The sequence below is a fragment of the Lampris incognitus genome, chromosome 11 (assembly GCF_029633865.1).
Source record: "Lampris incognitus isolate fLamInc1 chromosome 11, fLamInc1.hap2, whole genome shotgun sequence".
NCBI lineage: Eukaryota > Metazoa > Chordata > Actinopteri > Lampriformes > Lampridae > Lampris > Lampris incognitus.
In genome coordinates, this window is record NC_079221.1 from 19,045,018 (window position 1) to 19,057,813 (window position 12,796).

Consider the following 12,796-nt stretch of genomic DNA (forward strand, 5'->3'; position numbering starts at 1 on the left):
GCCAGTATACTCTCAAATAACAGAGTGGGCTAAGAACAGTACATCAAACATGTCAAAGACAATGAGAAACAAAACAAGGAAACAGAAATAATAAATGAAAAAGGGACAAAATAAAATAAATTAAAATAAAATAAAATAGGACAATACCATATTCCAGGGGTTAAATTACATTAATTTGTTCAAATGCAAAGAATAATTTTTGGGCATTTCTGTTTTTCATACATTTTAGAGATTTGGAAAAAATTACTAATTCGGTTTTAAAGGCTGCTAAACAGGGTTGCATTTTGCAATATTCACATTTGTGTATAAAATATTGTGTCAAAATAATTACATTACTGAGTCCGTCGTGGTATAGCGGTCTAAGCATCGGCTTTGTGTCGATGCAGTTGCCCACTGGGGACTGGGGTTCGCACCCCGGTCTCATCAGATCCGACTATGGCCGGACTCGATGAAGCAGCAATCATTGGCAACGCTGTCTTCGGGAGGGGGCGGAGTCGGCTTGTGTTCGTCACGTGAATGCGTCTCTGTGTGTGTCGGAAAAAGCAGTGGTTCGGCCTGGAGTCGCCTTGTCACGAAAGTGGCGAGGCGTCTCCTTCGAGACTGCCGGCCGGAGAGATGCAGTTGGCGAACGCATGCAGTAGGAGGGTGGGTGTTTGAATTAAAATAGGGATCGATTGGCCACTAAATTGGGAGAAAAAAGGGAAAAATCAGAAATAAATTTATAAAAAAATAATTACGTTATTCAACAAGAATTCTATATTTCTATCTTCCATAAACATTCCAAATTTGACACTTTCTAGTAGAAATGGGGAGGAGGAGGAGGAGGAGGAGGAGGAGAAGAAGAAGAAGAAGAAGAAGAAGAAGAAGAAGAAGATGATGATGATGATGATGATCAAGGGTAACTCACACTCACCAATTTGTTTTGTTGTTGATTGAGATGTGCGCATGTCTTGGGTTGTCGGCCGAGCAGCGAGCTGGGGCTAACTTTAAATTAACCTCTGTGTTTTACTGTGGCGACGCAATCAATCAATCAAATCTTACTTTATTCAGACACAAAGGTAGGTCCATGTTGAAGATAACAACAAAAAAACACAACACAAGAACACAAAAATATAGCTAAAAACAGCAGCTCACAAGTCCACAGTGATTAAAAGCTATACAGACATTTGTTCCAATGTTTCCAGAAACAAGAGGAGTACCTGGTGTCACTTTGTGTATGCTTTGTTGACAGCATTATAATTACATTCTCAGAATCAATTAATCGACATATAAATTTGTACATAAAATTCCTCAACACGGCATGAAAAGTGGGAACATTACTAGTCACAAACATATGACTTGCACTTCTCCATCTTGGAAGCTTGAGCACGATTCTAAATGCATCATTATATGCTACCTGCAGGTTTTTAATTTTTGCTTGGCTATTATTGCACCACAAGTGGGCTATATAGAGTGGAGTACAGTAGGCCCTAAAAAGAGCAGTTTTAACCTCATCTGTACAAATGAAATTTGTGTGCAAGCATATTGGCTTGTGCATACAGTTTGCAACACTGGCGCTGCACATCATTGTCGTCACATAGATCATCCCTCGTGACCCAGATATCTCATTTTGTTCACCACATTTAGTGCTTGGTCTGCCAAGAAGAATGAGGGAAAAATTCGCTTCTTATCCTCCTTGGTTTTAGCAATCATGACAACACTCCTTTTAGAGTTACATTTAATGTCATGCTGCACACCATAACTTGAGCAGACTCTGAGCAGTTGCTGTAAGCCAGCACTATAAGGGGACAGTATGACTAAGTCATCAGCGTACATCAGATGGTTAATAAGATTATCCCCCACCATACAGCCAGTCTTACACTCTTTTAACTTTTTGGAGAGATCATCCATATACATATTGAAGAGAACAGGTGACAGTATTCCACCTTGTTGGACCCCATTGGTCACTGGGAAGGGTGCAGATATACTCTTACCCCATCTGACTTGCATGGTTTGATATGAATACCAAAAATGCAAGATCCTTATCAAATAAGAGGGGACCCCTCGCTCTTGTAGTTTAACAAATAATTTACCATGATTAACTCGGTCAAAAGCTTTTGATGCATCCAGAAAACACATAAATACTGTAGTGTTACATTTTCTATATTTACTAACAACTTCCTTCAGTGCATATATGCACAAATCTTTGCTGTGTTTATTTTTAAAGCCAGAGTGATTGTCAGTAGTTGATATATATTCTTGAAGCCTATCCAAGAGAATTCGTTCCAATACTTTGGAAAGCATGCTAGCCAGAGCAATTGGCCCATCATTTTCTATGCTGGATATTTTACCAGTTTTATCTTTGATTACTGGCACTAGTAAGACAGACAACATAGAGTCAGGTAGGATGCCATGCATTAACAATCCAGAAAAACACATAGTCAGTAACACTGAGATTCTGTGGTTAGCATACTTCAGATGTTCTGCTGTTATTTGGTCAAGGCCACATGCTTTGTTCACTGACAATTTCTCAATGGCATAGCACACTTCATCAGGTCTACTAACCACATCATCATTGTTAGAGACATCACCAACATTAAATCCATCACTATTTACACAATTAAAAATGTCTCTATAGTGTTTTCTCCACAGTTCAGCAATATTTTCAGGCCCAGTAATCCCATCAATGCTGGATGGCAAGGGCATCTTACTATTATTAATAACCTTAACTTCCTTCCAGAAGTCATAGACATTATTCTGCTGAAGCTTTTTGGCCACGGAGTTTGCCCTCATGGCCTGCTCATTTCTTTTAATAAAACGTACAGCATATTAAAGTCTAGCGTTAGCCTGTTTCTTGTGTTCACACTATGGGCCATGCCTAGCTTTTCCTGATAAGACCAGGTTTCTAAAAGCTTCTTTGGCCTCTACATGCAGTTCAGCTACATATTCATTCCATCCTGGCCTGACGTTATGTTGTTTAGCCCTTTTTTGGTGGAATGATTTAATGCCATTATTTAGACATTTCACAGTTTTATCATACATTATACATAGATCATGCTTGTGGTTTTGGTTCTTACAGTTAATGCTGCCACACAGAATAGCATCAGATGTATATGCATATTACTTAGGCTCTTATCAGTCAGTGAATTATAATGTTTTAAGTCATCTTCTGTAAGCCTAGACCAATCTACTTTCCCACTTTGTTCACATTTATAATTTCTCAGGTAGTCTCTCCACATTTAACATCATAGACACAGGTATGTGATCTGTTGTGGCCAGACCATGCAAGATCTCCACTTTCTCCAAACATTCATGAGCATCAGCTGTACATATACAGTGATCAAGCCAGGATGTTGTATGCCATGCTTCACTAGTATAGTATGTATAGCTATCTATTGGCAGCAGCACTTTACTAGAAAGAACCAACTTGTAATCTTGACAAAATTGGATTAGGTGTTGACCAAATAAGGAATTATTATCCACGGTATCAGCATTCATGTCTCCCACAACAAATATACATGTACGTATATGCACTTTCTTTAATAAATGCACTAATAAATGCGAGCCTATTAAGGTATTCATCCTCATTTTGGTAACATTCATAGGGAGTGTAAACATTTAAAATTATAAAGACATTCTCATTATGTAAAACTTTGATTGCTATGCACCAGTCCACCTCTAATCTAATCACACTGATCAGTGGATCATACTTCTTGTGCCAGAGAATGGCCACTCCCCCAGGTATTTTCTGCCACGCACTATCCACATGCTTAGGTCTGTTGTGGACTCCCTTGCCCCATGGAAATCATTACTAACAGAATTAGATTGGTCTAAATCTTGTTTAGCTAATAAAGTCTCTTGTATACACAAGATATCAGCGTTCTCCAGGAGCTTGTCTATAACAATACGTTGCGCTTTGTCCCCTGCGTTCTGACCAAGGTGCAAGCCACGCGAGTTATATGACATAACTCTCATGAATCACAAACTAAATCTACATTGCATCAGATGCCCCAGCCTCAGGTACCTGCATATTCCTTGCGGCAATAAGCGTTTTTACATCCACTGGCCCTGCAGTAGACCTGGGTTTGCACGCCTCATAGAAACGCCGCACGAAAATCCCTTCTGGCCAAAGCTGTGGCAAATCTGATAAGATTGTTTTTTGGAAACGGTTCCCAACAGATTCTTTACAACTTCAACAACTTAACCAAAGGAGTTGACTCAAGTGCAACTGGACTTGTATATCCGTGAAGACGTTTCGCCTCTCATCCAAGAGGCTTCCGCAGTTTGTGCCTTTCTGACTAGACCAAGCTAGTCTGACTGGCTGGTGATGAGACTCAGAATTTATCCTCTTTGGAGTCGTTGTCAGAGCAATAGATGTCCATGGCCAACAACTTAAAGCTACGGAGGACCATATCAAGTTGCTACAGAGAATGCTGGCTACAGGAGCATTGATTAGCCTCTAGAAATTGCACTTGTAATTTTAAACGTAAAAGCCATAGTCAGCTAGCGAATGCAGATTTGTGTATTTTTCGTGTCTTGGTGCATTCTGAGCATCACTTTTAGAGCCATCTAAAAGTTTTAATTTTGCACCGTACAGGTTATTGGATTCAATATTTCTTATGTCTTTTTTTCAGGATGTAACTACTGCCCTAGCACAAGTTGACATGGACATAATCTACCAATGGATCAATGAGTTGTCTAGCCCAGAGACGAGAGAATGCTTTGCTGGAGCTCAGCAAGAAACAGGAATCCGTGCCAGACCTGGCACCAATGCTCTGGCGCTGTTACAAGTGAAACCCGCGTTGCATGTCAAGTTAAGGTGTACTGTATTGTTGTTGCCATTGGATAGCCAGTTCAGTGCAGTCAAAGTATGACAGAAAGTTGAATCAATTCATCTGGACACGTTTATTGGAGAAAAAAAAGAAGATTCATTACTCATTTAAGTGACCTCTTCAGTCTAAACTGACTGCAGCTACAGTGCCTTACAAAATTACTCAACCCCTTTGACAGTCATTACTAATTTCTGGATTATAAAAGATACTCACACATCGATTCCTGAACAATATTATTTTTGTGAACCCATAAGCTCTAACAGCATATTCCCAAAGCCAAAATAAGTTATGTTCTGCTGACTTTATTTTTATTTTGGAAAAGCATTCATTTTATTTCAACAGCACTGCGAGGAGACTCAGAGAGTGTCATATAAATTCAAAACAAAAAGTTTTGCAGTATGTTTGATAATAGTTTCACTGCCTGGCTCTTCCACAGGTTTTATTTTGTAATATTAAGTTTAATTATTTACATTTGAACATGGAAACCTTAGATATTACAAGGGGTTGAAAGGGGAAAAGAAAGAATAAAGAGCAAGCTGTTAGATGTAATAAAATAATACAAGTTACATCGCATTCTCACTTATTTATTCTAGTAAATCAGCTAAAATCTGACCTTATAGGTTTAATGTACTCAGTCTACTTGGTCCAGAACCGTTAAAAGTTTTCTTTTTGGACTTTGAGGGAAAATGACAACCTTTCCATAATGTATATTTTATACATTATTTCTATCCATTCGTCAATGGTGGGTGGCTCTGGTTTTAGCCACTTTTTGCTTGCTGCCAGAAGTATTTGCAACAGTTTCTTGTCATTGGTATTCCACCCTTCAAATGAGATGTCACCCATGTACACAGTATCACATATAAAAGGAATGTTGACTCCAAATACATTATTACTAGGTTTATGGATTTCCTGCCAATCTACTACTTCTAATGCTACTGTCGGCTGCTCCCGTTAGGGGTCACCACAGCAGATCATCCATTTCCATCTCTTCCTGTCCTCTGCATCTAGTACCTCTGTCACACCAGCCACCAGCATGTCCTCTCTTACCACATCCATAAACCTCCTCTTTGGCCTTCCTCTTTTCTTCTTCCCCGGCAGCTCCATATTCAGCATCCTTCTCCCAATATACCCAGCATCTCTCCTCCACACATGTCCAAGCCATCTCAATCTTGCCTCTCTTGCTTTGTCTCCAAACCATCCAACCTGAGCTGTCCCTTTAATATAATCGTTCCTAATCCTGTTCTTCTTCGTCACTTTCAGTGACAATCGCAACATTTTCAACTCTGCCACCTCCAGCTTCGCCCCCTGTCTTTTCATCAGTGTCACTGTCTCCAAACCATATAACATAGCTGGTCTCACAACCATCTTGTAAACCTTCCCTTTAACTCCTGCTGGTACCCTTCTGTCGCAAATCACTCCTGACACTCTTCTCCACCCACTCCATCCTGCCTGCACTCTCTTCACCTCTTTTCTGCACTCCGTTACTTTGGACAGTCGACCCCAAGTATTTAAACTCATTTGCCTTCGTCACCTGTGCTCCTTGCATCCTGACCATTCCACTGTCCTCCCTCTCATTCACGCATATGTATTCCGTCTTGTTCCTACTGACTTTCATTCCTCTTCTCTCCAGTTCATACCTCCACCTCTTCAGGCTCTCCTCAACCTGCACCCTACTCTCGCTACAGATCACAATGTCATCTGCAAACATCATAGTCCACGGAGACTCCTGCCTGATCTCGTCCGTCAACCTGTCCTTCACCATTACAAACAAAAAGGGCTCAGAGCCGATCCTTGATGTAATCCCACCTCCACCTTGAACCCATCTGTCATTCCACCCACACACCTCACCACTGTCACACTTCCTTCCTACATATTCTGCACCACTCCTACATAGTACTTCTCTGCAACTCCCGACTGTCACGCCCCATCTGGATAGTCCTTTACTTCCTGCCCTCACGTGTCTCCCTCCTGTGCGATTACCTGTCCTGCCCCAATGTATTGCACCTGTGTCTCATTGTCTCCCCTCCTCCAGAGTATATAGTCTTAGTGTTCTCTTCCTTCTGTGCCAGTTCGTCTTGTTCCTTGTGACAGCGTTCCAGCATTCTTTCCCTTGTGTGAGTTTTAGCCCTATAGTTTCCTGACCTGTTTTTTGCCTTTTCGACCCTGCCTTTCGCCTGCCGATTTGGACCCTGTTGCCTCGTTATCTGATCACCTGTGTACCAACCTCTTTCTGATTAAAAGGACTGATTTTTGTGAACTGAGTCTGCGTTTTGAGTCCAAGCCTGTGGTTTAGTACTGACACCGACTTCCTCATACAATACCACACTCCTCTCTCGGCACCCTGTCGTATGCTTTCTCTAAATCTACAAAGACACAATGTAACTCCTTCTGGCCTTCTCTATACGTCTTGATCAACATTCTCAAAGCAAATGTCACAATCGAGGTGGCTCAAGTTCGTTTGTGTCCCAGTGCAATTTCAGGACAGACGACCAACAACAGGTATTTCTGGAGATAGCAATTTAAGGAAAAAGTAGAAAAACCATTAAAAAAAATTGTCCATTGAAATACGTTCATAAAAAAATAGTGTTTTTTGTGGCTTTCCTATAGGCTACAAAACATTCCAAACCCATAGTCCAAAAGGTTCCTATAATCCAATACTGCAAGGATTCCTAAATTCCATGTAGGCTACTCATCCCAATTTTGTCAGTCCGAGGCATCTGGTCTCCTCTTCAGGGAGCGCCTTCCCGTTAGTTGGATTAATTGTCCTTGGTCGGGTGGATGCGGGATTCTGGGTAGGCGGTAACGACAGCCAACCGTGGCCGCTCTCCTCTGTCCCAGGTCCTGCTTGGTGTGGTGTATGAAACACTAATATTGTTCTAAACTGTTTAAGTAGATAACTGGAAAGTGCACACGGCAGACTTATGACAGTAACGTAGTATATTTATTCTTACACTTAGTCCATGGGCCAGAGCCCAAAATTTCCTATTTCGGTACACTCAAGGTGGCAAAACTTATAATTTTTGAAAGGATCCATGTCTGTAGATGATATTTTGGTATGATAACCATTCCTGAGTGGCAGCTGTATCACAGTTATCAGCTCATGAAGTTAACCACCCCCTAAAGTAAATTGCATTTTAGACGCTGGTGCATATCCTGGTTTAGCCTCATGGTCAGGACATTTTTCAATGTTCTATAATATTGTCTTTGGTATCATTTTAAAGGGGACCTTCTTAGCTTTCATTCAAGCCCTGTTGTGGATATTTCTCACAAATATAGAGGTCACTTGAGCTCTTCAACCCGTCAATAACACACATCTTTCTGCAATGTTCGCCTAAACTATATACTTTCTTTTAGCCCTGTGGCATCTAGGAATATCAGGGACACAAAACACAAAAACTGGAATACTCACAGGACTGTAAAGATTCAGGAAATGTATAATATACCCATACTATTTCATTGTGTGAGGTGATTGTGAACCTTAAATTAGAAGGGCATTATTACTAAGAAACTAACTAGACCAAAGCCAGTTAGTCCATGGGTCAGACCAGATATCGATATCACCCAAGGTGACACAACTTCACTGGTGCCATTTTATTTGGTACACTGACAGAAGTAAAATAATACATGATAACCTTTCCAAATGAGCAGCTATTTCATTTTTCTTTCAGGAAACCTGTTTCTGTGCCTCTCACGATTGTGTATTTGCCCAGATTTTTACAAATATAGCATTTCAACACCCCTGGTACTGATTAGCCTAGCTTAAACTCTGGGACAGTTCTTAGTTGGCCAACAACCAAGGATAACCAGTACTGTGTACTTCCATTCATTGTGCTAAGCTAGGCTAACATGCAGCCAGATAGCTTTCTACTAAACACATATAGAGGAAACTGGTATCTATCTTCTTGTTTCACTCTGGAGAAGATTGTAAGCTAATTTCCCATAATGTTAGCATGTTCTTTTAATGTATATGTTAATATAATTAGTTAAAGTGGCTACGAGGAACTTTCATCTTGTGTTGATTTTAGCGGCCTCATGTGGACAAAATTGAGCTGTTGCATAACAACTAGGTAATGTATCTATTTGTGGCTATGTAAGATAAATAATGGTAATATGACGCTGGTGAAGCAAAGTAAACTTTGTTTTTGTAGTGTTCATACACCTAAGTTACATGTATTTGTTTGTATGTGGCAGGTGAAAACTGACTGAATATGGCCACTGGTGAACAAGCAAGTTTTTACCCAATACCAAAGCGCCCACGGGTGGAGTGCATTATCCACTGTTCTGATGATACAGATAAGCTGGTTTCACTACAAAGTGTCGACTCATGGAGAACTCTGCTCAGGGCAGCTCAGATACGAAATCATGCACCAGTTTTGAAACTGGCAAAAGACATTCCTGAGGGACAGATTCCAGCAATCTACTACCACAGAAAGTGTCGCAGTATCTTCACTATGAAGCAAATTCTTGATGGCCTCCTTGCAAAAGAAAAGAAAAGTTGTGTCTCTGCTGAAGAGAAACAATCTAAGAGAGTAGCTCGACATGCTCCAAGTACATCTAGGACTTATGATGCAGAGTGCATATTTTGTCAGAAAAACAGCAAATATTCCAAGAGACAGAATACGAGAGAAGTACTGGTGCAGTGTCGAGAACTGCGAGCTGATGCAAAGATCAGGAGTGCAGCCACAAAGAAAAGGGACAGCAGAATCCTTGCCATTGTGAGTAGAGACCTTGTAGCAGCTGAAGGGCACTACTACAGGTCATGCTATAGACTTTACACCAAAGAAGAGGTTTCCAAAGGAGAGGTTGCCAGCAATGAAGATGATGATGCTGCAGCCCAGTATGAAGCTGCTGTGAATAAGGCATACAATGAGCTGTTCCTCTTCATCAGGATGGAGCTTTTTGGCAATCCTCAAGTGATGACAATGACTGATCTCTCTTCTAGACTGGTAGCTTCAATGAACTCCCAAGGCATTGCCCAAGTCAAGGAATCAACCAAGAAGCACATAAGGCGAAACCTGGAGAGTGAGCTTGCTGGAGCCTTGCAGATATTCCCTGATGAGAAAGGAAAATTCCTCCTCTATCCCGATAACTTGTCCATGAGGGAACTTGCCAAAGAAAATCAGTCTCTCAAAAGGGAGCTGCAGACCCTGAAAAGTGTCAGTGCACAAGATGTTATAGCCAAAGCAGCCATCAAATTGAGAGCAGACATTAAAAGTCAAGATGTTCCTCAAACCTGGCCGCCTGAAGTCAAACCAGAAGCAGAATGTCCTACCATTCCAGAGTCGCTCATTATCTTCCTGTACTCTCTACTCACAGGCTCAAATGATCCTGATCATGCATCCCAGAGAGTGCAGTGCCTTCTGCAGTCATTTGGCCATGACATAGTATATGCAGTGACATGTGGAAATACCAAGCCTTCCAAGCACATTGTTCTGCCATTCAGTGTCAAATCGTTGACAGGAAATGTAGAGTTGATAAACATCCTCAACCGACTTGGTCACAGTGTGTCCTATTCACAGATGGAAGAGATCAACACTGCCCTGTGTCTCCAGAAACTCTCATCATCAGGGAGTGGCATTGCCCTTCCAGCTAACATCCATCCTGGCATATTCACAACTTTAGCCTGGGACAATATCGACCGTCTTGAAGAAACTGTCAGTGGTGAGGGAACATCTCACAGAGTCAATGGGATTGCTCTGCAAGCAAAGCCAGTCAACCCACTTCCTGTCCAACCCATGCCCACTGTTCCCAAAACAAAGAAGAGAAGCATTGATGGACCCCCACCAATGTTACCAACTTACAATGCTGGACAACGGGTAGGGCCACCACAAAGCAAAAAGTCAGATGCCGATACTGCAGCCAATACTAAGCTTGCCAGAGAGAAAAACCTTCTTTGGGTCCTAGCACGCATGTCACAACAAGAAGAACAGTCAGTCAGCAGCTGGACAGGCTTCAACATCCTGACTCGAGGAGAGATGACGGTCATCCCCGACAATATAGGCTATCTGCCTACCATCAATGCTCCAGCGACACAAATGTCTACTGTCAACGAGGTGCTTAACCAGTCACTGAGCATCATGCAGTGCTTAGGCCTGAGGAAGATTGTCTGTGTCTTTGACCAAGCCCTGTATGCGAAGGCTGTCGAGATCACATGGAAACACCATGACAAGTTCCATGATATCATCGTTAGGCTTGGGGTATTCCACACCATCTGCACACTGCTGGCAATAATAGGAAAGCGTTTCCAAGATGCTGGACTCAAAGACCTCTGCATTGAGTCTGGCATGATTGCAGAAGGCTCAATTGCTGGTGTTATGGATGGCCGCAAGTACAACAGGGCAGTGCGACTACACAAGCTCCTGTATGAGGCTCTCATGCGACTGACCTTGAATGGTTTCCTGTCCTGGTTGGAAGAAACTCACAGGAATGACATGGTTCACCTGAATGAGACACTGAAGACCATTGACAGCCTTGGGAAAGAAGTCTCACAACATGCTTTGAAGGAGGTCCTCGAGAACAGCTCTTGTACACGCATCATGGATCTATTTGAAGTCTACCGTGAGTTCCTTAGAGGTGGAAACGGCAGCCTCTCGAACTTCTGGATGTCCTATTTGGACATGGTTGAAATCTTGTTGGGGCTCATCCGAGCATCCAGAGAGGGAGACTGGATGCTACACTTGGCTAGCATTCGAGCAATGATCCCATGGTGCTTTGCTTATGACATGATGAATTATGCACGCTACCTCCCCTACTACTACGCCCAGATGTCTGAGCTGCCCATCACACACCCAGATGTGTACACAGAATTCATGGAAGGAGGCTTCTCAGTCCAACTGGGCTCCACCAATCCCTTTGGCCGAATCCCTGTTGACCAAGCTATAGAAGAAACGGTGAACAAAGACACCCAAACAGCTGGAGGGACAAAGGGATTCAGCTTGAAGCCAGGAGCTGTGACCAAATATTATCTCACAGCTGAGTATAGAAGCATGTACCTCAGACAGCTGAGAGACCTGACAGGTCAAGGCAGGTGCAAATGGTCTCATCCAGATCTACAGAGTCCAAGGATCAAGAGAGATGAAGCAGATGTCCAGTCTCTCATGGACCTTATGGAGAATAACTGGCTCAATCCTATGTCCCCTGATGAGATTGATTTGGTTAGCCTCTCCACTGGCAACATGGCTCCACCTGATGTGACCATAGATCTCTTGAGAGCTCTTGAGAAAGGAGAAGAGGCCTACCAAGCATTCCAGCAAACAAGGTTAGATGCAGACCCACCACCTGTGAAATTCCACGACAAGATGACCAAGCAAAGTCTGAAAACATTCTCCAATGTCAGCACAAAACAAGCTCATGGAAAGAGAGCACAGGATGTGGTTCTGAAGGCAGGTAGAAACCTTTTCAGTCACATGATCCTGGTGGCTGAAAGCAGGAAGGTGAATCTGAAGGATGTCCTTGCCTACCCATTGGGCCCACTCCCATGGGCACTGGCAAATGCTGATGGGTCCTTACGAAAAACAAACAAGGCTGCACTTGCCAGAGAGCTTGAAAAGAATGTATCTCCTGCAGAAGACATCCCAATCCCATCTACTTCCATCATTGATGGGATGAGCCTGGTCCAAAAAATGAATGGCAACAACAAAACCTTTGCACAGGTGGCAGAGTCAGCCTTGACCCAGGTCCTCCATGAGGGAGCACAGAGTGGGAGGATTGATGTTGTTTTTGATGTCTATCACCAGACTTCGATCAAAGATGCTGAACGACTGAACCGGGGTGGAGACATCACTCTCCAGTACAAGAATCTTGCAGGGGAACACCACGTCCAGCAGTGGAGAAAATTTCTGTGCAGTTCCTCCAACAAGACCAGTCTCATCAAGTTTCTGGTGGAAGAGTGGAAACTCCCACGATACAGAGCTATGCTGCATGGCAAGGTGTTGTACATGACCTGTGAGGAAACCTGCTACAAGTTGACAGAAGATGGGTGTGAG

At 42.5% G+C, this 12,796-nt stretch overlaps 1 long non-coding RNA gene across 1 annotated transcript in view; it reads right to left on the reverse strand.

Annotated features, from left to right (window-relative positions):
- Positions 1-640: 640 nt before the first annotated feature.
- Positions 641-12,796, reverse strand: part of LOC130120698 (uncharacterized) — a 44,708-nt gene continuing 32,552 nt past the window's right edge. The window contains exons 2-3 of the long non-coding RNA XR_008811002.1: positions 914-1,036; positions 641-681 (exon numbers count right to left, since the gene is read on the reverse strand). This is a non-coding gene — a long non-coding RNA (uncharacterized LOC130120698). The remainder of the gene's footprint in view (positions 682-913; positions 1,037-12,796) is intronic.